The 26,952-nt window shown below is 38.9% G+C and overlaps 1 long non-coding RNA gene and 1 pseudogene across 1 annotated transcript in view; both read right to left on the reverse strand.

Annotated features, from left to right (window-relative positions):
* The window catches only part of LOC127489323 (uncharacterized), a 403,737-nt gene that overhangs the window by 179,262 nt on the left and 197,523 nt on the right, over window positions 1–26,952 (reverse strand). The window lies entirely within an intron of this gene.
* Window positions 2,671–5,950, reverse strand: LOC127489895 (E3 ubiquitin-protein ligase TRIM13-like; annotated as a pseudogene).

Below are 26,952 nucleotides of genomic sequence, written 5' to 3' on the forward strand. Positions count from 1 at the left end.
CTTAGATGATTTCATTTATTACATTAATACTTTTCTGAGGATATTAGTAGCTCTGTTTATAAAAGAGATGCTTTTAAAAACTTAATTTTTATTTCAAGTCTTGATCCAAAAATTTATTTTTTAAATTTCTTTTTTTAAAGATTTATTTTATGTATTTGAAAGACAGAGATACAGAGAGAGGTAGAGACAGAGAGAGAGAGGTCTTCCACCCACTGGTTCACTCCCCAGATGGCTGCAACAGCCACAGCTGCACTGATCCAAAGCCAGGAGCCAGGATCTTCTTCTGGAGCTCCCACATGGGCACAAAGACCCAAGGACTTGGGCCATCTTCTACTGCTTTTCCCAAGCCATAGCAGAGAGCAAGATTGGAAGAGGAGCAGCCAAGGCTAGAACTGGCATCCATATGGGACTCTGGCACTTCAGGCCAGGGTTTTAACCTGCTGTGCCACAGCGCCAGCCCCATTTTTTAATTTCAAGTCTTGGCCTGCTTGCACCATCCTCACTGTAATGGTGGTTTTCCAAAAGAAACTAAAAAATAGACTTTGCTTATTTTCACTTTGGGTAGGTCTTTGAAATGTAAATTTGTTTTTTCTTCGGTAAAATTTTGAAGTATTCTCTAATTCTGGACCTGAAATTGTCATTGTGGGACTTTCTGGGTTGACCGTTTGGAGTTTTCAAAATGTGATTCAATTTACTTGCGTCATATAGGAGTTTTTCTATTTTATGTTATATTTGTGTTTTGGAAACCTGATTTTCAAAATAGGGTGGATATTGATCTCTGTAGTCAAATTTTACTCCTAAGAATTTCATATCTTTCTCTAGTATCTTGGTCAAAGCTATAATCTCTACAAAAGAATGATACTGTTTTGATTCCTAAACTGGTTATTTGTGTTACTTTCCCCATTTGTTCCTTAATTGTTTTTTCCTAATGGTTAACTTTGTTAACATTTTTCTTAAAAAAAGGCATTGTGTCCTTGTTTATTTGTGGTACATTGTATAGCATTTCATACATGTCTGCCGTTCTCTTTTTTCTTCCTTTTCTTCAATACTCTGATATTTTTTGTTTATGATTAACAAGGGGGCTGTAATGAATGATTTTCAGTGTTTTGTTCTAACATAAGCATTTAAGGTTATAAACAATCTCTAAGCACTGGTTTACTGCATCCTCTTTATTCCTTCATGTGTTCCCAACCTGTTTCCATCACAGGCTGCGTGTGTCTCCAGTTCTGAAACCCACATGTACTGACTGGTAAATTAGTGCTTCAGCCATTAGAGACCCACTTTTTACACTTGTGTGCCCAGGTAATCACAGCCCATCAGCTACCCTTTCCATGTCTGCAAAAGGGCTATGGTCCCTTAAAATATATCACATCTTGATTTCTTTTAGAGAAGCAATAAAATTTCCCAGACAGTCCAAGTTAGACATTTCTATATATACTACTGGCTACATCTGAGTTGTTGCTTCTAAATCAATCTTTCGTAGCAAACAGAACTGCTTTGATTGTCAGTTTTTTTTCTTTATGGTGTTACCGGCTAATTACCAACTTGCGTTGATGCTAGTGAGATTCACATACCTGATTTTTCTATTAATTAATTTGACATTCTGGAGTGGCCTGAATGTCAAAATTCTGCCCTCATAGAACATATTTGAAGAAAGTGGTATAAATTATAGCTTTGTGTAAAATAGTTTAAATATTTGAAGTGCTCTGGATAAAAAATAAAATAATGTGATAGGTCCCAGTGGAGAGGACAAGGGTTGCTTTAGCCAGAAGAGTTTGAAAGTCCTCACTAATGGATAATACGTGATCTTAAAACATAACAATGGGGAGTAACTTTCAGTGCAGAAGCTAGGAAAAGAGCATCTAAGCTGCAGAAGTGAAAAGCAAATTTAAAGATTTTAATGAGGGGAAAATATAGATGTATGATTAATGGATAAAAGAGGAAAGATTTGGAAGATGAAGAAAAAAGTGAAACATGGTGACTACACTTCAAAATGTTTTCTCCAAAATTTTTGAGAAAAATTTAAAGAATTTTAACTTTTAAAAATATGCATTATGATTATACGGTAATTCACTTTATTAAACCATTTTACAATGTGTATAAATTTCAAAACAATATGTACAATGGCCATTCAAGAAATTCATGTAAAATGCAATTGAGAGATTATTTTGATTCAAAAACACTTATATCCATATAGATTTTTATAATGGACATTTTCAATGAGTTTTTAAAAATCACCCAGATTCATGAATTTCAAATTTTAATGCACCAAAATAAACTTACCTTTGAAACCCATTTCCATCTTATTTTTTAAAATACACATTGTTGGTGCCAGCGCTGTGGCTCACTTGGCTAATCCTCTGCCTGCGGTGCCGGCATCCCATATGGACACCGGGTTCTAGTCTTGGTTGCTCCTCTTCCAGTCCAGCTCTCTGCTGTGGCCTGGGAGGACAGTGGAGGATGGCCCAAGTGCTTGGGCTCCTGCACCTGCATGGGAGACTGGGAAGAGCACCTGGCTCCTGGCTTTGGGCTGATGCAGCACCGGCCATAGCGGCCATTTGGGGAGTGAACCAACAGAAGGAAGACCTTTCTCTCTGTCTCTCTCTCTCTCACTGTCTATAACTCTACCTGTCAAATAAAAAAAAAAAAAACACACACACACATTGTTCATAGTAAATGAATGTATGATGTATATATTTTATTTTTAATTGAAATCTATTTTTTTCCAATAAATAAATAAGAAACATAAATGAAACTCTATTAGTGAATTTTAAGGATGGAGATCTTTCTTTGTCTCTGGTGATTTTAAGAGATCACTTCTCTTGTTGACACTGGACTGTAGGATCTAATGTGTAGACTAATCTTGTTGGGTGCTCCAACAATGACTTATATATTCTTTTCTGATAGAGATTTGAATTTTCCCCCTATTGTTTTCCTGCTTATTTGTTGGTGGGTTACTATTTTAAGAAACACTGAGAGGAACATTATGTGCCCATTATGTCTTTGTGGTCTATTCCTTTCATTTCCTTAGAATAAATTCCTAAAAATGAAATTATTGGGTAAAAGAATGTAATCATTCTATTCTTTCATCAGACAAGGTACTCTATTCTTGGGAGTCATGGTGCTTGGGCTGTGACCATTTGAGAAAAGTGAAACAGAAGTTCTTGTTATGGAAGTATTGCTCCTGCCTTCTTGTTTTTTGATTAGGAACCATAGTTTGGGAATTATTAATATATCCAGCTGATGAGGAAAACTTTTCCCTTCAGTAGAATGTTACTACAACAATGTGAAAGTCAAGGTAGAGCCGGTGCCGTGGCACACTAGGCTAATCCTCCGCCTTGCGGCACCAGCACACCTGGTTCTAGTCCCGGTCGGGGCGCTGGATTCTGTCCCGGTTGCCCCTCTTCCAGGCCAGCTCTCTGCTGTGGCCCGGGAGTGCAGTGGAGGATGGCCCAAGTGCTTGGGCCCTGCACCCCATGGGAGACCAGGATAAGTACCTGGCTCCTGCCATCGGATCAGCGCGGTGCACCGGCCGCAGCGCACCGGCAACGGCTGCCATTGGAGGGTGAACCAACGGCAAAGGAAGACCTTTCTCTCTGTCTCTCTCTCTCACTATCCACTCTGCCTGTCAAAGAAAAAAAAAAAAAAAGAAAGTCAAGGTAGGATTATAAAAGAAGGAAAATTAAATGAAATATTAACAAAGATAAAGAAGACATTTTACAAAAGCATAACAACTATGGACTAAAAGAGTGTCCTAAAATACCTTCATGCCGGTCAGCAACTAAGTCATTTCTGGAATGAACAATGTGGATAATTAGGTTAGGATAGTGCTTCTGTTAGGACTCAGGTCAAAGTCACAAGGTATGTAGTAACAATTTACACATTTTATGAGGAAAGATCGACTCTGAAACAGGGACTGTTTAAAAATCACATACTGAGATATAGCCAACATATTCAGATGGGCAGATTTGGATGAAATGAAAACTTCAGTGGAAACAAAACTGAAAGTCATAATCCTGGGGATGAACTTAGTTTTACCAATGTAAAGAGAAGAATCAATATTTCAAGGTACAACACACATTGATAGGCTAAAATGAGAAACTATAAGCAATTCAAATATCCAAATGTTCCATGCTGAATCACAAAAATGGGATTTTCAGATTAATCCAACTTGTATTGTCTCATAGAATTTAGGAAGTTGTTCTGGTTCTGTGGATCTTCAATTGCTCTTCACATAGAATATTTTCTTCTTCTTAGAAACAATGTCTTCTGAATGGCTCTGCAGTCAGCATGAAAGGGTAGGAAATGGCTTTTCAGAGTGGCTGGGCAAACATGCTTCCAAAGTGATTCATTGTATCATTTTATAATATCTCTAGATTTACACATGGAACTTCAGGATTTCATTTTTTTGTTCATTCTCAAGTCTATGGACTTCAGTTCCTAAGGCATCAATGATATTTTTTCTAAGTTTAAGTGCATAGGCCTCTAGTTCTAGTGTTTCACATCTTCAATTTCATATATCACTTAGTCAAAAATCTTATCCTTCCAAATAAAGTCTTGTAACAACTCATCCATCAAAATGTACCTCTGCATTAAATCTTATTTATCTAACCTGACATCTGTGGCTTTGATGTCATAAACTGCCCTTACAGATCGATCTTTCTCCAGGAGTTCAGTAAGCCGTTGTACTTATTCTGGCTGTCAGGATTGCTATAGAGGCCTTCTGTGTTAGTGTGGATAAGGATTGGTGAGACCACAGCTAATAAGGTGCACACACCCAAAGAACATAGGCTGACAGAGTGAATTGCCTGCATATTCATCAAATAAAGATCACTTTAGGGATGCAGTGGGACTGAAGAAAATGAGAAAGTCAAGCAGAAGGACTACTGCAAATAACTGATAAAAGTGCCAGGGAATCTTGTTAATGAATGTGACAGTGCCCTGAGGCAAAGAAAGTATCCACATCTACTAATTTGATGTTCTCACACTAACTGGTCAATGTTCTTCATCAAAGGGCTTCTGGGAAAATGAAGAGGCAGGTAAAGGGATTTCCTTGATGACTTTGATTTTCTCCCAGAATGCCTACATATGTTGCAGAAACATCATGGGTTCTGCCAAGTCTTTGAAAGCCTCAGCCATGTTAAAGGCCAATCATTGTTCCTGTAAGGTGGTGTTGAGTTGGTTAACCTCTGGGTCATAAGCTTGCAGAACTGCAAATTTCATGATCTCCAAGTCAGACAGGATTTCATTATCCTTTTGATCCAATGTGTGTTTCAACTTCTCAAAAAATTTCTTAATTTCATCTTAATCTTTAGTCAGTAACTGTGAGTATTTTCTCTTACTAGTTTCCAGGTATCCAAGTGAGAAAGAGCATCTCCCCTACACGTTCTCTCAAAGCTCTGGAAGAGGAAATCAAAGGCATTCCTTTCCTGAGCAGAGGCATCTTCAATAGATCAGAAGACATACTTGGTGTGGTCAGCAGGAATAGCACAGATCCCACAAATCAGCTGCATATCAGTCAGGCAGAAAACAATGAGGGACTGCCCCAAGAGTCCTTTGTACGCTGGCATCTTGGGAGAAATCTTGATCTTGTTCTATTTTCCACAATATCCATCAGGGAATAATTAACCTGCAGCCTGCTAACTCCAGTAGCTGACATTTTCTTATGGCAGGAGGGACACTTGAATGATGATAGTCTCCACAATAAATTCTGCACAGTTCCCTCTATGAGACCTTTCAGGCGCTTTTGGCAGAAGTTATGTGAGCAAGGCAAAACTTGAGGATCATCAAACAGATTGCAACAAATTGGGCACATGAGATCTTCAAGCACTACATCACATTCAGGGAGTCTTCTGGAAGTCAGAGGGCACCAAAGACAATGGTATTTCTAGGGAAGAAATGCTATCTTCTGGTTGAGTAAGAAGTACGAGCAGCTAGTCAGCAGCTCCATCCAGCTCTACCAGAAGGAGTGCCTCTGGCATCATGAGGGATATGCCACACCCCCTCCAGCCATGGGGGCCACGTGATATGTGCCAGGAATGGCTGCAAGATGGATTCATGGCCCCACATTACTTCTTTATCATTTTTCAAAAGGGAACATTCCTCAGTCATTAGATGAGTCAGTGCTGTAAGAAAAGAACATGTTTTAAATTGGTTGGCTAAATGAAGATGTTTTCCCTGTTTCTTCCAGTATGACATACCCTACAGATACTAAACTCTAGACTCTTTTAGACAAAACAAAATGTAATTAAAATGTCAGTAGTTATAAGATCTATTTTTTGATTTACATCCTTATTTCACTGTTTGTCAAACATTTTTCTTCAAGCTCATTTTCTCCAAACCCTTGTATAAAATAAAACCCAATGTCCAGTTCTCATTGATCATGCAGATAATATCAACTGATTCAAACAAAGAGAGCTCTCAGAACCGTAATAGCTTAACCTCACCACACCTGCACTGCATGCAGTTCCTGAGGAACTATCAAAGTCTTCAAACATCATTGCTTGGAAACTAGTGGTTTAGATGAAATGTTTTAATCTATGTTTACTTTGCATAGTGTGATTGGTCTCCCGTTACTGATATGCCCATGTAGGAGCCATGAAGTTCAAGTTCTTGAATGATTTTCTTTGATAAAGAACATTAGAAAGTAGAAAATGTTAATGAAAATTCTTTTTTCTAATCGGATCGGTGGCTCTAGCAGCACAAATATTTTCAGCAGAGGGACAGTATTTTAAAATAAAAAGCTTAATGGAAAATCTAACATGTAAAACATATTAAGCCATTTTACATGTAAAATCATGATTTAAAATGTTAATATTCATGAGTGACCCAACCACTAATTAAGTGCAATGTAAGACATTTGCAGGTTTAAAATTACCAAACATTATATTTGCATCAGATGTTATGGTAAGTACTAAAGTTACATAGTGGTGAACAAAATTAACATAACCCCACCCATATCAATCTGACAGTCCAAAAGAGAAAAACTTAAATAACCAAAGAAAAACCTATAAATCTTATGAAAAGTCAATATGTTAGACTCAACATTAAATTTATTTCTACATTTTAATGATCTAACATTAAAAATCCAAGTATAAATAAATAAGTAAAAATTATTTCTTAAAAAGTCAGCCCCTGGTATTCTCTAAGACCATTTTTCATTTAAACAAAGATGACAAAAGAAGTGTTATTCTTGAATTTATAGTAAATTCATTTACCTTAACAACAGACATTAATATGATAGTCAATGTGTTAAAAGCATTTCAATGGATACTTTCATTAGTTTCAAAAATAATTTCATAGAAAATGAATGTCAGCAAATATTTTGAACATTTTTGATAAAATGAAAATAAATGCCCCTAAACAATTTTTTTAAAGATTATTTATTTATTGCCGGCGCCGCGGCTCATTAGGCTAATCCTCCGCCTAGCGGCGCCGGCACACCGGGTTCTAGTCCCGGTCGGAGCACCGGATTCTGTCCCGGTTGCCCCTCTTCCAGGCCAGCCCTCTGCTGTGGCCAGGGAGTGCAGTGGAGGATGGCCCAGGTGCTTGGGCCCTGCACCCCATGGGAGACCAGGAAAAGCACCTGGCTCCTGGCTCCTGCCATCGGATCAGCGCGGTGCGCCGGCCGCAGCGCGCCGGCCGCGGCGGCCATTGGAGGGTGAACCAACGGCAAAGGAAGACCTTCCTCTCTGTCTCTCTCTCTCACTGTCCACTCTGCCTGTCAAAAAAAAATAAAAAAGATTATTTATTTATTTATTTATTTGACAGGTAGAGTTACAGACAGGGAGAGAGAGAAAGCTTTTCCTTCCAATGGTTCACTCACCAAATGGCCTCCATGGCCAGAGCTACGCCAATCCAAAGCCAGGAGCTAGGTCCTTCTTCCTGGTCTCATGTGGGTGCAGGGGCCCAAGCACTTGGGCCATCCTCCACTGCCTTCCTGGGCCACAGCAGAGAGCTGGACTAGAAGAGGAGCAACCAGGACTAGAACTTGGTGCCCATATGGGGTGCCGGTGCTGTAGGCAGAGGATTAACCTAGTGCACCACCGTGCCACCCCACCCCTAAACAATTTAAAATATTGTCAATATAGTGTAAGTTTTTCTCTTAAAGAGGTACAGGGAAGACATTTTATTTCATCCTGAAGTGACAGGTAATCTCTTAGTGTTAAACTCTTACAGTAAAAATGATGCTTGTGTTCACATACATGCACTCTTGTACATATAAATGTCATGCATTTCTTCCAAAACTATGCATACTATACATAAGTAAATAAAAATAATAAATGTTATAAATATTCATTACTTATACATCCATTTTTTAAAAGTTTTTGTTTAATTGGTGACTCTCAATTTTCTTTTTATTTTTTATTTTTTATTTTTTTTTTATTTTTTTGACAGGCAGAGTGGACAGTGAGAGAGAGAGAGACAGAGAGAAAGGTCTTCCTTTGCCGTTGGTTCACCCTCCAATGGCCGCCACAGCCGGCGCGCTGCGGCCGGCGCACCGCGCTGATCCGATGGCAGGAGCCAGGAGCCAGGTGCTTTTCCTGGTCTCCCATGGGGTGCAGGACCCAAGCACCTGGGCCATCCTCCACTGCACTCCTGGGCCACAGCAGAGAGCTGGCCTGGAAGAGGGGCAGCCGGGACAGAATCCGGCGCCCTGACCGGGACTAGAACCCGGTGTGCCGGCGCCGCAAGGCGGAGGATTAGCCTAGTGAGCCACGGCGCCGGCCTCAATTTTCTTTTATTTTAAAGATTTATTTCTTTATTTGAAAGAGTTACTCAGAGAGAGATGGAGAGGCAGAGAGAGAGAGAGGTCTTCTATCCACTGGTTCACTCCCAATTGGCCACAATGGCCGGAACTGTGCTTATCTGAAACCAGGAGCCAGAAGCTTCTTTCAGGTCTCCCACATGGGCACAGGGGCCCAAAGACTTGAACCATCTTCTACTGCTTTCCCAGGCCATAGCAGAGAGCTGGATTGGAAATGGAGCAGCCAGGACTCAAACCAGTGCCCATATGGGATGCCAGCACTGCAGACAGCAGCTTTACCCACTACATCACAGCACTGGCCCCACATATACATCATTTCTATAAAGCATTTTTTTTTCCCCAGAAAACAACTATTTTGTCTTTTGTATCAACATGTGGTACTTGTAAAACTTAGGGAGTATAATCCAATATTTCAAAACATGTATAAGTAGATCAATCAAGTAATTAGTGTTTCCATTTCCTTATAGTTTTTTTCTAAGCTCATCAGCTCCTCCCCTCTAATTGTTCATATAGTATATAATGCAATATTGTGATCTATAGTTTCTTTGCTGTACTGGGAAAGCTAAGAACTGATTATTCCTATATAACTAGATTTTCATAACTATTACCTGATGTCATCTGCCCCTCTTCCCTCATCTTTATTTTAATTAAAATTATTTTAGAATTAAAATATTTTAATTTTAAAATTGGTTATCTTCTATAATGACTCCAATTCTAACTTTCTCACAAGCATACTAGTATTTTAAAGCTGAATATCATATGATTATTTTGTATATGAAAAATATAAAAACACCATTGCCTCTGCCTTGCAGTGCTGGTACACTGGGTTCTAGTCTCAGTTGGGGCACTGGATTCTGTCCCAGTTGCCCCTCTTCCAGGCCAGCTCTCTGCTGTGGCCAGGGAGTGCAGTGAGGGATGGCCCAAGTCCTTGGGCCCTGCACCTCATGGGAGACCAGGATAAGTACCTGGCTCCTGCCATTGGATGAGCACGGTGTGCCGGCTGCAGCGTGCCAGCTTCAGCGGCCATTGGAGGGTGAACCAACGGCAAAGGAAGACCTTTCTCTCTGTCTCTCTCTCTCTCTCACTGTCCACTCTGCCTGTCAAAATAGATAAATAAATAAATACCATTGGTACTCCAAGATGTGCAATAAGTATTGTCATTCTGACTGCATTTTTAAATATAAAGACATGTAAACATGTAATTTCTTTATTTTCTACTGTGAGGCACACAAGTATGCCTCTATTTTTACTCATCTTATCCTAGAAGAAATAGATAAATTCTTGGACACTTACAACATACTTAAATTGAGCCATGAAGATGTAGAAAACCTAAACAGACACATAACAAAGACAGAAATTGAATTAGTAATGAAGACCCTCCCAACAAAGAAAAGCCCTGGACTGGATAGATTCACTGCTGAATTCTACCAAATACTTAAAGAACTAACCAATTCTTCTGAAATTTTTTAATAAATTGAAAGGGAAAGAATCCTCCCAAATTCTTTCTATGAAACCAGCATCACCTTAATTGTTAAAGCTGAAAAAGATGTAACAGAAAAAGAGAATTACAGACCAATTTCCCTGATGAACATAGACACAAAAATTTTCAACAAAATTCTGGCCAATTGAATCCAACAACATGACAAAAAGATCATTCACCTGAACCAAATGTGATTCATTCCTGGTATGCAGGGATGGTTCAACATTTGCAAATCAATGTGATACATCACATCAACAAATTGAAGAACAAAAACCATATGCTTATTTCATTAGATGCAGAGAAAGCATTTGACAAAATACAACACCCTTTCATGATGAAAAATCTAAGCGAATTGGGTTTAGAGGAACATTCTTCAACACAATCGAGGCAATTCATAACAAACCCACGACCAACTCATACTGAATGGGGGAAAGTTGGAAGCACTCCCATTAAGATCCGGTACCAGTCAGGGATGCCCACTCTCACCATTGCTATTCAATATAGTACTGGAAGTTTTAGCCAGAGTCATAAGGCAAGAAAAGAAATCAAACAATTCAGGAAAGAGGATGTCAAACTATCCCTATTTGCAGATGACATGATTCTATATATAGAGGACCCAACAGAATCCACTAAGAGGTTACTGGAACTCATAGAAGAGTTTGATAAAGTAGCAAGATATAAAATCAATACACAAAAACCAACAGCCTGTGTATACACAGACAATGCCATGGCTGAGAAAGAACTTCTAAGATCAATCCCATTCACAATAGCTACAAAAAAGTCAAATACCTTGGAATAAACTTAACAAAGGATGTCAAAGATCTCTACAATGAAAATTACAAAACATTAAATAAAGAAATAAAAGAAGACACAAAAAATGGACAAATTTTCCATGTTCATGGATTGGAAGAATCAATACATCAAAATGTCCATTCTTCAGAGAGTAATTTACAAAGTCAATGTGATACCAATCAAAATACCAATGTCACTCTTCTCAGATCTAGAAAAAATGATGCTTAAATTCATATGGATCCACAGGAGACTTTGAATAGCTAAAACAATCTTATACAACAAAAACAAAGTTGGAGACATCACAATACCATACTTTAAGACATCATACAAGACAATTATAATCTAAACAGCCTGGTACTGGTACAAAAACAGATGGACAGATCAGTGTAACAGACTAGAAACACCAGAAATCAATCCAAACATTACAGCAAACTTATATTTGACCAAGGAGCTAACCAATCCCTGGAGGAAGGGCAGCCTCTTCAACAAATGCTGCTGGGAAAACTGGATTTCCACATGCAGAAGTATGAGACAAGACCCCTACCCTACACCTTACACAAAAATCCACTCAACATGGATTAAAGATATAAATCTATGATCTGATTTCATCAAATTATTAGAGAACATTGGGGAAACCCTGCAAGACATTGGCCAGACAGAGTTCTTGGAAAAGACCCTGGAGGCACAGGCAGTCAAAACCAAAATTAGCAAACAGGATTACTTCAAATTGACAAGTTTCTGTATGGCAAAAAGAAACAGTCAAGAAAAAGAAGAGGCAACCAACAGAATGGGAGAAATTATTCACAAATTATTCAACTGATAAAGGATTAATAACCAGAATCTAAGAGATCAAAAAACTCCACAACAACAAAACAATCAACCCAGTTAAGAGATGGGCCAAGGACTTAAACAGACATTTTTCAAAAGAGGAAATCCAAATGACCAACAGACACATGAAAAAAGGTTCAGGATCATTAGCTATCATGGAAGTGCAAATCAAAACCACAATGAGGCTTCACCTCACTCTGTTTAGAATGGCTTTCATACAGAAATAAACAAACAATAAATGATGGTGAGGATTTGGGGGAAAAGGTACACTAATCCACTGTTGGTGGGAATGCAAACTGGTAAAATCACTATAGAAGACAGTTTGAAGATAGTTCAGAAACCTGAATATATGACCCAGCCATCCCATTCCTTAGAATTTACCCAAGGGAAATGAAATCAGCCATCAAAAGAGTTATCTGCACTCTCATGTTTATTGCACCTCAATTCACAATAGCTAATATATGGAATTAACAACCTAGTCACCCATCAATGGAAGATGGGTCATTTGCAACAAAATGGATGAATCTGGAAAAATCATACTTAGTGAAATAAGGCAGTCCCAAAGGGACAAATACCATATGTTCTCCCTATTCTGTGACAACTAACAGAGCACCTAAAAGGAAACCTGTAGAAGTAAAATTGATACGATGAGAAGCAAAGACTTGAACAGCCCTTGTCTTGAATGTCAAGGAACAGCTTATTATCTCATTTTTTTTCTACATAATACCATTGGTTGTACTCTTTACTTAAAATAGAATTAATCATAGGTGTATTAATTCAATGGAAAATATATCCCAGTAAAAAATAAGGGTGGAAATAAGAGAGATACAAGCTGTACAGTTTGGAGCACATTCCCACAGACTTACCTAAGGGTAAGCCTAAAAACGTGCCATGAGACTCTCAATCTCATTAAGCTGGATGGCTTCAATGCCACCTTATGTATTACAGTGATTATATTAAGTGCATAATTGATCATATAGATAGGGTTAAGTGTCAAAGGGATCAAATAAATAAGACCAAGTGTCTGGTAATAACAATAGATAGAATTAAAAAGCAGAGATGTTCCAACATGGGAAGCAGACTGCACAGTGGACTCATAGTATGAGAAATGCCCTAAACAGCACTCTGACCTCAGAATCAGCCCTTAAGGCATTCAGATCTTCCTAAAAAGCCCATGAGAGCATTTCAGGTATGGAGAGCCAAGACATTGTGGCAAAAAATGTTCTACATGAAGGATCTGTGTGAGTGAGATCCCATTAGAAAGAAGGGGCCATCAAAGAAGGATGTACTTTTCTCTGAAGAGAGGAGAGAACTTCCACTTTGCTTATGGCCCTGTCTAAATATTGCTGGAGTTTGTGGACTCAAAAGACTTCCATAGACTTTGCAGCTCATGTCAAGAGACTCAGGTGATCATTGACACCATAAATAAGAGTTAATTGTTCAATCAACAACTGGAGTCCTGTGCACTTACTCCCCATGTAGGACCTCTGTCTTGAATGAGTTGTACTATGATAATTAATTGCAAAACTTGTTTTCAAACAGTACTGTATACTGTGTGCATGTGTGTACAAATTGTTTAAATCTTTACTTAGTACAGAGTTGGTCTTTTATATATAAAGTTAATTAATAATGAATCTTAATGAAGAATGGGATGGGAGAGGGAGTAGCCAGTGGGCTTGGAGGGCAGAAATGGGGAGGAAGAACCACTATATTCTTAAAGCTGTACTATGAAATTTGTATTCATTAAATAAAAGCTTTCTTTTAAAAAAGAGACTATTGGAACTCCCAGATGTGCTTGATAAAGTAGCAGGATATAAAATCAACACACAAAAATTATCTTCCTTTGCAAATGCAGACAATACCACAGCTGAGAAAGAACTTGTAAGATCAATCCCAATAGCTGCAAAGACAGGCAAAGACAGGTGGCAACATATCAAAAGTCACTGCACAGGTGGCTGAGATGACAACTCCACCACCACAAACACAAAACCCACCACCTAAACCCATTGGCACTTGGGGACCAACCTGATCAGAGCAACTCAGGAATGCCTGGTTTACAGGTGGCTCAGCCTTGGTAGACCCTGGAAAGGTGCAGCCTGTAGACCCTCAGATAGAATGATCCTGACAAAAGAGGGAATAGACAATTCAGCACAACATGCAGAAACGCTTGCAATTTGGTTAGCAGTAGAAAAAACAATCCAAGAAGGACACAAACACATTTACATTTGCAATAATTCACAGTGCTCATACAATGCAGTCACAATTTCGCCTAGTAAATGGAAGAAAAATAATTGGCAAATCTGTGGTAAAGATATATGGTCCAATGAGACATGTGCTAAGATATCTGAGTCCAAATAAACTTAAAATAATGATTTAACAAACTTAAAATAATGATTACTCATGTAGATGCCAGTAGTAATAAACCCAATCATGAAGCACAATACAATGAGGTGGTAGACAGATTTAGATCAAATAGCAACTATTAAGCTAAAAAAAAAACCCCTAATAATTGGTAGATTAACATACCTAAATTGAAAATCACTAAACAAAATTGAGAATATAAAGTAAAAATACACTAAAATTAAAGAAAAATCCAAATGGAAAATAGTTAATACTGATCCATTAGAGATAACAAAAGAAACTCTTCAATTACATCAATGGCTAGGACATATAGGAACACATGCAATGTACAAATGGGTTCCTGATTGAAACCTACCCATTACGTGGCAACAGTGTAAGAATGCTATCAAAATGTGTACAGATTGTCCAAATATATCACCAAGATTTATACACAGAGACACACCATTAAATTATAAAATTAGAACATTTAGCTGTTTACTACAAATAGACTTTATAGATCCATTACTCAAGCTCCAAAAGAAATATGCATGTACAATAGTAGACACTGAAACAGGACTGGAAATTGCTAGAGAATGCAAACACCCAAACCAGGACAACACTATTAGTATTTACGGACATGGATTTCACTCTTTGGAGTCCCAATAGTGATTGAAAGTGATCAAGGATCCCACTTTATGGGATATAAAAGATGGGCAGAAAATTTTGACATCATATGGAACTGGGGCTGGTGCTGTGCCGCCATGGGTTAACATCTTGGCCTGAAGCACTGGCATCCCATATGAGTGCCGGTTTCTAGTCCTGACTGCTCAACTTCCTATCCAGCTCTCTGCTATGGCCTGGACGAACAGTACAAGATGGCCCAAGTCCTTGGGCCTCCGCACCTGCATGGGAGACCTGGAGGAAGCTCCTGGCTCCTGGCTTCAGATTGGTGCAGCTCCGGTCATTGAGGCCAATTGAGGAGTGAACCATGGAGTGCAAGACCTCTCTCTCTCTCTCTCTCTCTCTCTCTCTCTCTCTCTCTCTTTCTCTCTCTGCCTCTCCTTTCTCTGTGTAACTCTGACTTTCAAATAAATCAATCAATAAAAAATAATATGGAACTACCATATGGCATATAATCCACATGCTAGTGGTAACATAGAAAGGTTTAACAGATGAATTAAACCTGAAATACTTCAAGACAATAATAATAAAAAAATTGCAAAATGCCCTAGACATTGCAGTTTTTGAATTAAACTCCAGAACAAGAATAAACACAGAACACCCACATAAAGCATAACACAAAATGCCAATGATTTATTAGAAGTAACACCACAACAAAATTCAAAACACAAAGTCAAACCTTATAAGTTAATTTAAAAAAACATTTAAGGATCAAATGTTACCCTCACAAGAAATTATAGCTAACAGACCAGGAAACACATACTGGACTACAAGCAATAAAGAACAATTAAAACTCCCAAGGAGAGATGAGTTAATATTTTTTGTAAACTCAGGTCAATACTCTTATACTGGGGCTAGCACTATGGTGCAGCAAGTTAATGCCCTGGCCTGAGGTGCCAGCAAGCCATATGGGCACCATTTGAGACCCAGCTGCTCCACTTCTGATCCAAGTCTCTGCTGTGGCCTGGGAAGGCAGTGGAAGATGGCTCAAGTCCTTGGGCCCCTGCACCCATGTGGGAGACCCAGAGGAAGCTCCTGGCTCTTGGCTTCAGATCGGCACAGCTCCAGCCATTTAGGCCAACCAACGGATGGAAGACCTCTCTCTCTCTCTCTGCCTCTCCTCTCTCTGTGTAACTCTGACTTTCAAATAAATGAATAAATCTTTAAAAAAAAAAAAAAACTTGTGCTTATCTGAAGTAGCATCATGCCAGCAAATAGCCAACCCAATCTGGATCCATCAACAATACAGGCCATCACTACCTTCATAAAACCATTACTGCCCTTGGATGGATTTATGACAACCAACTACTAGACATCCTGGTGAGTATCCTGCACAAGAGTCCAACCTCAGAGTTTGAGCCCAACATCTTCAACATTTACACTGACACAGACATTAAATTTAACACTCAATAACACTGATCTACCCTGATGATGGGATGCCAATCTGCCTGTGCAACCCCATGAAATCAACTTCAAGGTTCTTCCAAACATGCTTCCTACAATATATACAACCTGTTTAACCTTTACTGTGGTTGTCCTGTCTTGACATTAACATTTTATGAACAGTCAGTGAACAGCAGTGACTGGTAGAGAAAGCTCATCTCCAACTACACCTTCTGTTTGATCAAAACCTTAAAAGAATAAAATTCAATGGATATTAATAATTGGACTATAATCAGTACAAACCCATATACATATATGGTAGAACTGCAGAGCCCAGATGGAATTATACAAAGATTCCATTCATCACCTTTTACACTGGATCAATTCCCAATTGGATACACAACCCAGGAATGTGAATAAAGAGCCCAGGAGTGTATGGAAACAGATGAAAATTATGAAGATTTCATCTTGATTGATGATGAGACAGATAGCATTGGTATAAATCAAGAATAGTTCATCAAAAATATAATAACCTATATCGATGACTTACTTCCACAATTAAATATTCATCATCTCACCATTGTATACCAATTATTGGGATGACCAATTAGAAGACATCTTGACAAACTTTACTACTGCTCCTGATACAGAAACAGAATAGTATGAGATGCCTCATCATTTCCTATATTATCCTTCAATTTCTTCAAATTTCAATCTCAAGCCCCCCCCCCCCATATTTCACCACCAACCCTGCTACTCCAATCTACAATCATACTGACAATCTGGAAACATCTTGATGAAAATATTACCAAAGTGGCTGGGCACTTTGATCATAAATAGCTTACCAAAAACATCTCTTATAACATTAATAACTTTTATGCCAAATATGCCTTCTGCTTTTATGTAAGTCAGTATGTTTATACAGAACAATGCAAAGAATACTGCAAAGCAAATAGAAGATATAGTGTCTGGCAAGCAGAGTTTTGGCCAGTGAACAATTTGGCAGAGCTTTGACAAGATGCAGCAGATCCACTCAGCCATCACTTGCAATAAGCCATTGTTGCCCAAGAGGATGGAAAGCAGTTGTGAGGCTTGATTTTTATCCCCTCTCTGGGGTAGGTGGGCAGTGATTGTGATCTAGGGCATCCTCAATCACAGGCCCATCCTTTTTGGGTGTCACCAACCAGAAGTTGGTTTTGGGTGTGGCCAATGGTGTGATAGAAGCCTTCTGAGTGAGACCAATTGTGATACGGTAAAGTGGGTGAAGTAAAGTAGTGGCCAGCTGGTTGGCTGCTTCTTTATGATGTAATGTTCTTCTGTTCTTATCATGCTGACAAGCTGTGTCTGTTTCTGGCAGAAGATCTGGGCAGTTCCTCATGCTTAGTAGCATTAGCTAAAGTAACTCGATCTTGGTTTGATTTTTCTCTTTCTTTTTGGGCTAGTGGTGCTCTGTAACTCTTTTGGGACTCCTGCAGGATTCCCTACAATGTGCCAGCAGGAGTTGTTTATTTTGAAATTGGAGATATAGATTCAATGGGGATCCTTGAGAAGACAAAGTGGGAAAGCCACACTCAATTGTTGCTGACTTCCCTTTGTCAACTCAATTCCTCTGTCTGAATTAATGTTATACCTCCCACATAGTGATTAGCACTTGTAATTTCAAGCCACTTATCAATGACCTGAGTACTAATATATATTTTGTGTTAAATCTACAAAAATGTATATAATGTAGCTGCTGTGGTAAACATAGAGAGAGTGATAATCAGAGTGGAATTGACTGAAGATCTTACAAGAATTAAGATCCAAGTCAATCTTGTAATAATCATTAATGAAAATATATACATTCATGCATCTTGAGTCTGATTATGTTTAGTTCTATATTAATTCATTTAATATTCTTTAGAAACAGACATAGATAAGATAAATACCACTTTCCTCTTCACCATCCACAGAAAACCTGCTCCCTGAGTTAATCATTCTATTAAGTTTAATTTTCTCAAGCATTTTTAGCCATGTCTACATATAGAATGCATAACAAAGATGAGAATTCTCATTTTATGCATACTTGATTTTGGAATATTAGTGTATAAAGTGTTACATGAATTCAAATAATTAAATGTACATGTTTTAAAATGATCTGAAATACAAATTTTTAATTACTTATGGAGATATTATGTTCACTTAATTATCATGTAACTTTTCCATTCAGAGTGTACAATTGAGTGGTTTTAACAGATATATGGACTCATGATGGCTGTCAATTAAGAACACATTTACCACTTCAGCTACAAACTCAGTACCCTATAACTGTTCCTTAATGATGGCTTCATCCCTCCAACCTGAACTAAACACAAATCTAGTTAGTTTTTTTCATAGAATTTTGTACTGTGAACATCTCATTTGATGGATGCAGGTTTCCAAGAGTTCTCATGCCCAGTGTGGAGCCCATCCACAAGTTGGGCCTGGGGCCCACCTCACAATTGCACTCACAGTGCACAGGAACAGCAACAGGCCCATGGAAAGGAGGAGAAGTAGAGATGATTTCTCACATCCAAGGTATCCAGTCAACTGGCAGAAAGGAAAACTTCCCATTCTTGGCTTCACACAATTGGACTGCAGTTTACTGACAATGATTCAGGAGAGGAGAGGGAAAGAGAAAATCTAAATTCAAATATCACTGAATTTCCATGCTGTTACTTAATCTCAGCAGATTAAAAAAAAAAGATTTATTTATTTTGAAAGGTAAAGTTACAGAGAGTCAGAGGCAGAGAGAGAGAGAGAGAGAGAAAGTCTTCCATCCACTCATTCACTCTCCAGATGGCTGCAACTACCAGACATGCACTGATCCAAAGCCAGAAGGCAGGAGCTTCTTTCAAGTCTCCCAAGAGGGTTCAGGGGCCCAAAGGCTTGGGCCATCCTCTACTGCTCCCCCAGACCATAGCAGAGAGCTGGATCAGAAGTGGAGCTTTACCCACTATGCCACAGCACCAGCCTCAATCTTAGTAGATTTTAGCAGTTATGTTTTCATTCACGGCTATTTTTGAGACCATTTAAAGAGCATTTAGAGGGTTGGATTTCTGTTTATATTTAAGGAATTTTCACCAATTTAAGAATAATGTAGGTCTATATAACTACTTGCTGTCCTATAAGAAATCTTTATAAAGATCTTTCAATTGTAATGAATTGTAATGAACAAGTAATTCATGAATTACTTGTAATTGTCATACAGTAATGACACATTAACTCTGACAATTAACATCATCAATCAATTGTCAATATCCTGAGAGTCACATTGTTATTGACATCCATTGGAGGCTTTGAGGAAGCCAAAGTGTCATATGTGTTGTTATACTTTAGCAATTAAAAAATTCTAGAGGCCAGAGTTCTGGTGTAGCAGGTAAAGCTGCCGCCTGTGGTGCTGGCAACCCATGTGGGTGCCAGTTCAAGTCCTGGCTGCTCCACTTCCAATCCAACTCTCTGCTATGGCCTGGGAAAGCAGTGGAAGGTGGCCCAGGTCCTTGGACCCCTGCACCCATGTGGGAGACCTGGAGGAAGCTCCTGGCTCCTGGCTTTGGATCGGCACAACTCCGGCCATTGCAGACAGTTGTGGAGTGAACCAGCAGATGGAAGATCTCTCTATCTCTCTGCCTCCCCTTCTCTCTCTGTGTAGCTCTGACTTTCAAATAAATAAATACATCTTTAGAAAAAAATTCTGTACTAGTCACCCCAAGTTCATTGAATTAGTAAAATTCATTCACATATTTAAAACACCTTTGACAATAATTTTGAAAACCTTAGATGATACATGAAATTTCAAGGAATTGAAAATTCATTGATAATGAAGTATGAACTTAATTTAATAGGTAATGAAAAGATAAACGAGAGAATATGCCAAAATTTTAGTTGCATCAATAGATTATGCCTTTTTGGATTGTTTCTTTCCTATGTGTTCTATAATCCTAATGGCTAATTTAGAGCAACAAGTTAAAATTTGCAAGGTCTTTAAGAAAACATCTCTCATGTAGACTAGTCTATATTGATGTAAGGCATGATTTCTAGAAATCATGTATTAGGAATCATGTATTCTAATGTTTAATTTTTAGGAACAATGAATGGTGGATGCCATATATATCTGTAACTGCAGATTTTATTACCATTTTTCTACTTCTCATCACAGTTAATTGTTCCCTAATTTCATCATATCAGATATTATATTGATTTTACCTATACAAAACACTTAGACATCCCATACTTGTTTGTGTATGTGTATACAAGTGTAAGTGTCTGTGTGTGTATGTGTGTTCATGCAGGTGCCATATAAGACAGTGATTGCATTGAAAATGCTGTGAGGAGCCCTACTCCTAACTTCAAATATTCAGTCCTCCTTAGAACTGCCCACCTCTGAGGCAGAGCAGTGGGTCCCTTTTCATTGTTCTGGGCTGAACTGTTTGTCCTCAAAATTCATATCTTGAAACACTAATCCCAGGGGCCAGCATCATGACACAGGTTAATCCTCTGCCTGTGGCACCGGCATCCCATATGGGCACCAGTTCTAGTCCCACCTGCTCCTCTTCTGATCCCGCTCTCAGCTATGGCCTGAGATAGCAGTGGAGGCTGGTCAAGTCCTTGGGTCCCTGCACCCGCATGGAAGACCAGGAAGAAGTACCTGGCTCTTGGCTTCAGATCGGCGCATCTCTGGTTATTAAAAAAAGAAAAGAAACACTAATCGCAAATTAAACTATTTACCAATAAAACAATTAAATAGGTAGTTGAGTTTTTTTCCCCCCTCTCATTCTGGTGTGTTGAACTGATTTTGTCTCTTTGCTGCAAAAGGGAAATGGAAAGTTTTATTAAAAGCTGTGAGATGTTTTTATACTCTCTTTCAAAATATGGAAATGCATATTAGTCATATTTAATGTGAAAGAGTTCTGAAGTACAATGTAGTAAGCAGAAACGGGTAGGATCTTTAAGTCAAAATGGAAAATGATCTACTAATTCGAATCATATATTACTAAGTGTGATTTACCCTACCAGAGGAAACCTCCATGGTGTCTCTCACTGTTTCCTTCAGAGAAGTAGTCATTATTCAAAGATGTAGAAATACACATATTGCTAATAAGTTTCAAATGCCTGATTAAGGAATGGGAGAATTAATTTCTTGGTAGCTGTCAAATCACTGGACCGAAAACTCAGAAATAATTGACCTCTTCAAACCAAACCAAGAGATGCTGTAAACACTCAAAGGGCAAGCTCTGAGACCTGGGGCCCTTTGTGTCACTTCTTAGGAGCAGGTGCCAGGGTGTGCTCAGCCATCCCTGTCCCCACACACCAGTGGGTCTGTAACAGTAAGTCCTTTCTCAAACGTGTGATATTTGCAGCATAATGTGCGTGTGTGATTAGAGCCAACTGCGGTTGATTGGTTGCAAACTAAAAGGCTAGAGCTCAAGAGCAGCATGCAGGAGAGCAGTGGGCATGTGGAGTGGTGTCATCACAGAGAAGGGGCTGTGCTGGTGGGTTCTGCTGCCATCTGGAAGAAGTCAGTACACTGTAATTACCACTTAGCCAGTGACAGTCTGTTGCATCCAGAGCCGAAAACTTGCCCAGATGTGATTTTTATAATAAAGGTGATATGCCAAATAACTTTTTAAAAAAAGATTTATTTATTCAAAAGTCAGAGTAACACAGAGGAGAGGCAGAGAGAGAGGTCTTCCATCTGATGGTTCACTTCCCAATTGGCCGTAATGGCCGGAGCTGTGCCAATCAGAAGCCAAGAGCCAGGAGCTTCTTCTGTGTCTCACTTGTGGGTGCAAGGGCCCAAGAACTTGAGCCATCTTCTACTGCTTTCCCAGGCCATAGCAGAGAGCTGAATCAAAAGTGGAGCAACTGGGTCTTAAAGTGGCTCACATAAATGATGCTGGCACTTCAGGCCTGGGCGTTAACCCACTGCCTGATATTAAAATAGTGCACTCACAGAATTTCATCATGACAGCCTCCATTTTGGACTACCCCTTCAGCACTGTAAGTTTCTACAGCACCAACAGCAGTGTGGGCCATGAAGGATTCTTGCTGGGAGAGATAAGAGGGAACTTTCAGCATCAGTGAGTCATGCATTAGAAAGAAAGAATTTCTGCAAATAATTTAAATCCATAACCATCAGCTTTGTTCAAAACTTCATTTTCTGTAACTGTGAAAATGAAATTAAGGGAGAGATTTGAGACAGAATTCTTAAAGATATGTGAAAGAAGGTTACTGAGTGGTACATAACTTGGCAAACCTGCAGGTTTTATATAAGGAAGAGATCACCCATAAACAGCTCACTCACACCACCAGAGTGCCCAATCTTGGCTTCCTTCTCTTCAGCTTCACCTCCACTATCAGCAATTTTATTCCTGTTTTAGAATTTAGGCTCTCTTTAGTTCAATTTGAAGGTATAATCAGAGGATATCACTACTCCCAATCTAGGTAATACTAGCAAGCAAAAACACAGTGTCTTCAGTGTCAAACACTGTTCAGTATTATGCCAAACTTATTAAAGAACATGATACAGGAATTTTTACAATGATGGAATAATAAAAATCATTAGAGCAATTTATCAGGTTTATAGTGCACACAAAAAGAAAGTGCTGTCAGTGTGTCAAATGTAGAGCACAGTGTGCAAATTGTTGAGTATTATCAGGGAGAAGTGAAAAAATTAAGACAAATCATGCTGGGTAAAAGTATATGGGAACAAGATTTCAGCAGGCAATGTTAAGCAGGGAATCACCACATAGAAGTATGCAATCATTGTTTATTCAATGGATGCCCTAGTCTGGGTTCACAGCTGGGAGGTAGAAATACACTTGGAGATGCAGAGGTCCCTTATCCTCTTCAGGATGAGTTTTACCCAACCAAGACAGTATTCTCAGTCATTCTCACATGGAAGCAAGTGTCTTTTTGCCTTTATCTCAGCTGTGGGCTCTTTCAATTATGCTTCCTCCACTGCTGGACTTAAGTATCCTGCAAGGGGAGCAGATTTTCTTCCCCAGAAGAGCAGCTAGGGACAACAGTGGGGAATCAGGTGTCAATGATTGTAAAAATTTAATCGACCCTACAGAGCCCTCTAGTGGTGAATAGTCACATTCAAATGATTCATGACCCATTATTATAGCCCAATGAGGACCCCAGCAACACTCAGACCTCCCAGAGTTAATTCAACCAAAGAGGCTCTCCAGTTAGCACACCTTCTCTTGCTTGTTATTGAGAGAGGCACTTGAGGACTTAATCTAGGAGAGCTTCCATGTCAGATGCTTTGACCCTCAAGAGGAGAGTTCTTGCACACAGTAATCATAAGCCTCTCGCCCTGGTCCATGTCCTTGGATGCAATGTGCAAGCTTCATGACACAGAAAAATTAACAAAAAGAAAGAAAGAAAAAAAAGAAAAAGAACAAAGAAAAGAAAAAGAAATAAAGAGAAAGAAGAAAGAAGAAAAGAAAAAGAAATAAAGAGAGAGAAGAAAGAAAAAAAGAGAAAAAGAGAAAGAAAGGAAGAAAGAATGAAAGAAAGAAGAAAGAAAAAGAGAGAAAAAGACAGAGGAAGGAAGAAAGGAAGGAAGGAAGGGAGAGAGGGAGGGAGGAAGGAAGGAAGGAAGGAAGGAAGGAAGGAAGGAAGGAAGGAAGGAAGGAAGGAAAAAATTGTGTTGTGATACAACTCATGGGTTTACCATAAATTTAGATAAAGTGGGGGCCGGTGCTGTGCCACAGTCATTAAGCCTCTGCCTGTGGCACTGGTATCCCATACAGGTACCAGTTCATGTCTCGGCTGCTCCATTTCCAATCCAGCTCTGTGCTAATGACCTGGGAAAGCAGTGGATGGTGGCCCAAGTGCTTGGACCCCTGCACCCATGTGAGAGACCCAGAAAAATCTCCTGGCTCCTGGCTTTGGATTGGCTCAGCTCTGGCCATTGTGGCCATTGGGGAGTGAACCAGCAAAGGGAAGACCTCTCTGTCTCTCTCCTGTCTGTCAAATAAGTAAGTAAATATTTAAAAAAAAAATAGATAAAGTGAAATTTTTCTGTGTAATTTCTGTTCTATAAAGTAAATCAGAAATTAGAGACTAAGCATAATTGGTTTTCCAATGTTTTGTAAATCAAAAATTTACCTCTTGTAGATTCATGCAGTAAAATTTACTTTTTCAAAGAGGGACAATTTTAACAAGAGCCTTCAAAGTATTTTCTATGATGAGCCAAATTCACTGTTGTCAGAAAAAAAATTTTAAATTTTAGGAAGGCCTAATAGAATGAATCAGATGTGCCTTCTATTCACATGACTTTGTAAGATTAAGAGAGAGTGCTTTGTTTCAACCTTTTTTTTTTTTGACAGGCAGAGTTAGACAGAGAGAGAGAGATGGAGAGAAAGGTCTTCCTTCCATTGGTTCACCCCCCAAATGGCTGCTACGGCTGGCATTGCTCCAATCCAAAGCAAGGAGTCAGTTGCTTCATCCTTGTTTCCCATGTGGGTGCAGGGCCCAAGCACTTGGGCCATCCTCCACTGCCTTCCTGGGCCACAGCAGAGAGCTGGACTGAAAGAGAAGCAACCAGGACAGAACCAGCGCCCCAACCAGGACTAGAACCGAGAGTGCCAGCGCCACAGGTGGAGGATTAGCCTAGTGAGCCATGGCGCCAGCCTGTTTCAACCTTTTTCTACTAGGCTGATGAGTATTGTCACTTGAAATGTTTTCATTTAAAACTGAATTCTAATTACCAATAATCAATCATTCAAATTAGTACATGATAATAGACATTAATTACTTTTCTTTTAGTATATCATAGTGACAAAACTGCAGTAGTAGCACATTTATAGTTTGTTCTGGAGTCCTTATTAAAATATTTTTTTTTCTTGAAACTGTTCTGCTTTCCTAGTTTCTTTTTTAAAAAATTATTGATTTACTTACCTGAAAGTCAGACTTTTCAGAAGAGAGAGAGGGAGAAGGAGAGAGAGGAAGACAGGGAAAGTACAAAGTACTGTTTGAAGATTACGTTTACAGTTAATTCTCATAGTACAACACATTAAGGACAGAGGTCCTACATGGGAAGCAAGTGCACAGTGACTCCTGTTGTTGATTTAACAATTGACACTCTTATTTATGGTGTCAGTAATCACCTGAGGCTCTTGTCATGAGCTGCCAAGGCTATGGAAGTCTCTTGAGTTCACAAACTCTGACCTTATTTAGACAAGGCCATAATCAAAGTGGAAGTTCTCTCTTCCCTTCAGAGAAAGGTACCTACTTCTTTGATGGCCCGTTCTTTCCACCAGGATCTCACTCACAGAGATCTTTCATTTAGGTCATTTTTTGCCACAGTCTCTTGGTTTTCCATGCCTGAGAAACTCTCATGGGCTTTTTAGCCAGATCTGAATGCCTTAAGGGCTGATTCTGAGGCCAGAGTGCTGTTTAGGGCATTTGTCATTCTATGAGTCTGCTGTGTATCCTATTTTCCATGTTGGATCATTCTCTGCTTTTTAATTCTATCAATTATTATTAGCAGGCACTGATCTTTTTTATGTAATCCCTTTGACATTTAATGCTATATTTATGATCGATTATGAACTTAAACTGATCACTTTAACTAGTAAGATGGCATTGGTAAATGTCAACTTAATGGGATTTGGAGTCCCATGACCTATGGCAAGAGAACAAATTTTTCAAATGCTGTTTAATTAAAAGCATATCCATGGGGTCTTGTATATTTTTTCTTATTTAATCTTTGAAGTACACCTCTACTTATGGATTGAATTCTTAATTCTGTGTGAGGAGAAATGTAGGTCAAAGTTTTCGTAATATAACAAAATTGCCTTGCAAAATATAACATGGCAAGAATTTGCATTCATGTGTACTTATTTTCAAAGCTCAGAATCCTAAACATGTACATCTTTAGGGGTGCATATCAGATGCAAATTTTATCTGGAATATCACCTTCTAGCTTGTTCACACTATTGTTCTATATGACTCATTTGTAGTACTGCAAGAGGATTCCCCCTCTATTGGACCCATTTGCAATAACACCAACCTCTTATTCATATTTTCCAGTTCACTGTAGTTATTCATTTAATCATACATTTAAAAAGACTCTAAAATCTCATTCACCATGTCTTCTGGTTAAGGATGTAAACTTGGTAACTCCAAACATTTGCAGATCCTGTGACTGCATCTGACAGAGCATATGACTAGTGTATTTATACTGGTCTAACTAAACTCATCTTTACAAAATCACTTAATATGTGTATCTGTCTATATCTAAAAGTTATACAATTTTTTGTTCATGAGTACTTCATATCATCATGCATGGATTGAGTGTTTTCACATATTCACATCACCATTCCCTTTTCATGTGGAATGGATAATATGACATAATGTCTCTACTGATGCCATAAGAGTTATACATAGGGGCTGGCACTGTGGCATGTGCTGGCATGCAGCACAAAGAACTGAGTTTCCTGAAACAGAGAGTGGGAATGTGGGGACAAGGACGCAAAGAATGGAGCCAAGACAAATCCTGATCAAGGCTCATTTATTCAACAAGTCCAGTAGTATTTAAACATGACCAGTCATACACAAGAAGGCACACAAAAGATTTACATATCCAAAAGACTTTTGGTGTTACAAAGGGTTCCCAATAAGGTTCTTCTGCTTAACAGATCACAAAATG

This window comes from Oryctolagus cuniculus, chromosome 12 (genome assembly GCF_964237555.1).
Source record: "Oryctolagus cuniculus chromosome 12, mOryCun1.1, whole genome shotgun sequence".
NCBI classification, from domain to species: Eukaryota; Metazoa; Chordata; class Mammalia; order Lagomorpha; family Leporidae; genus Oryctolagus; species Oryctolagus cuniculus.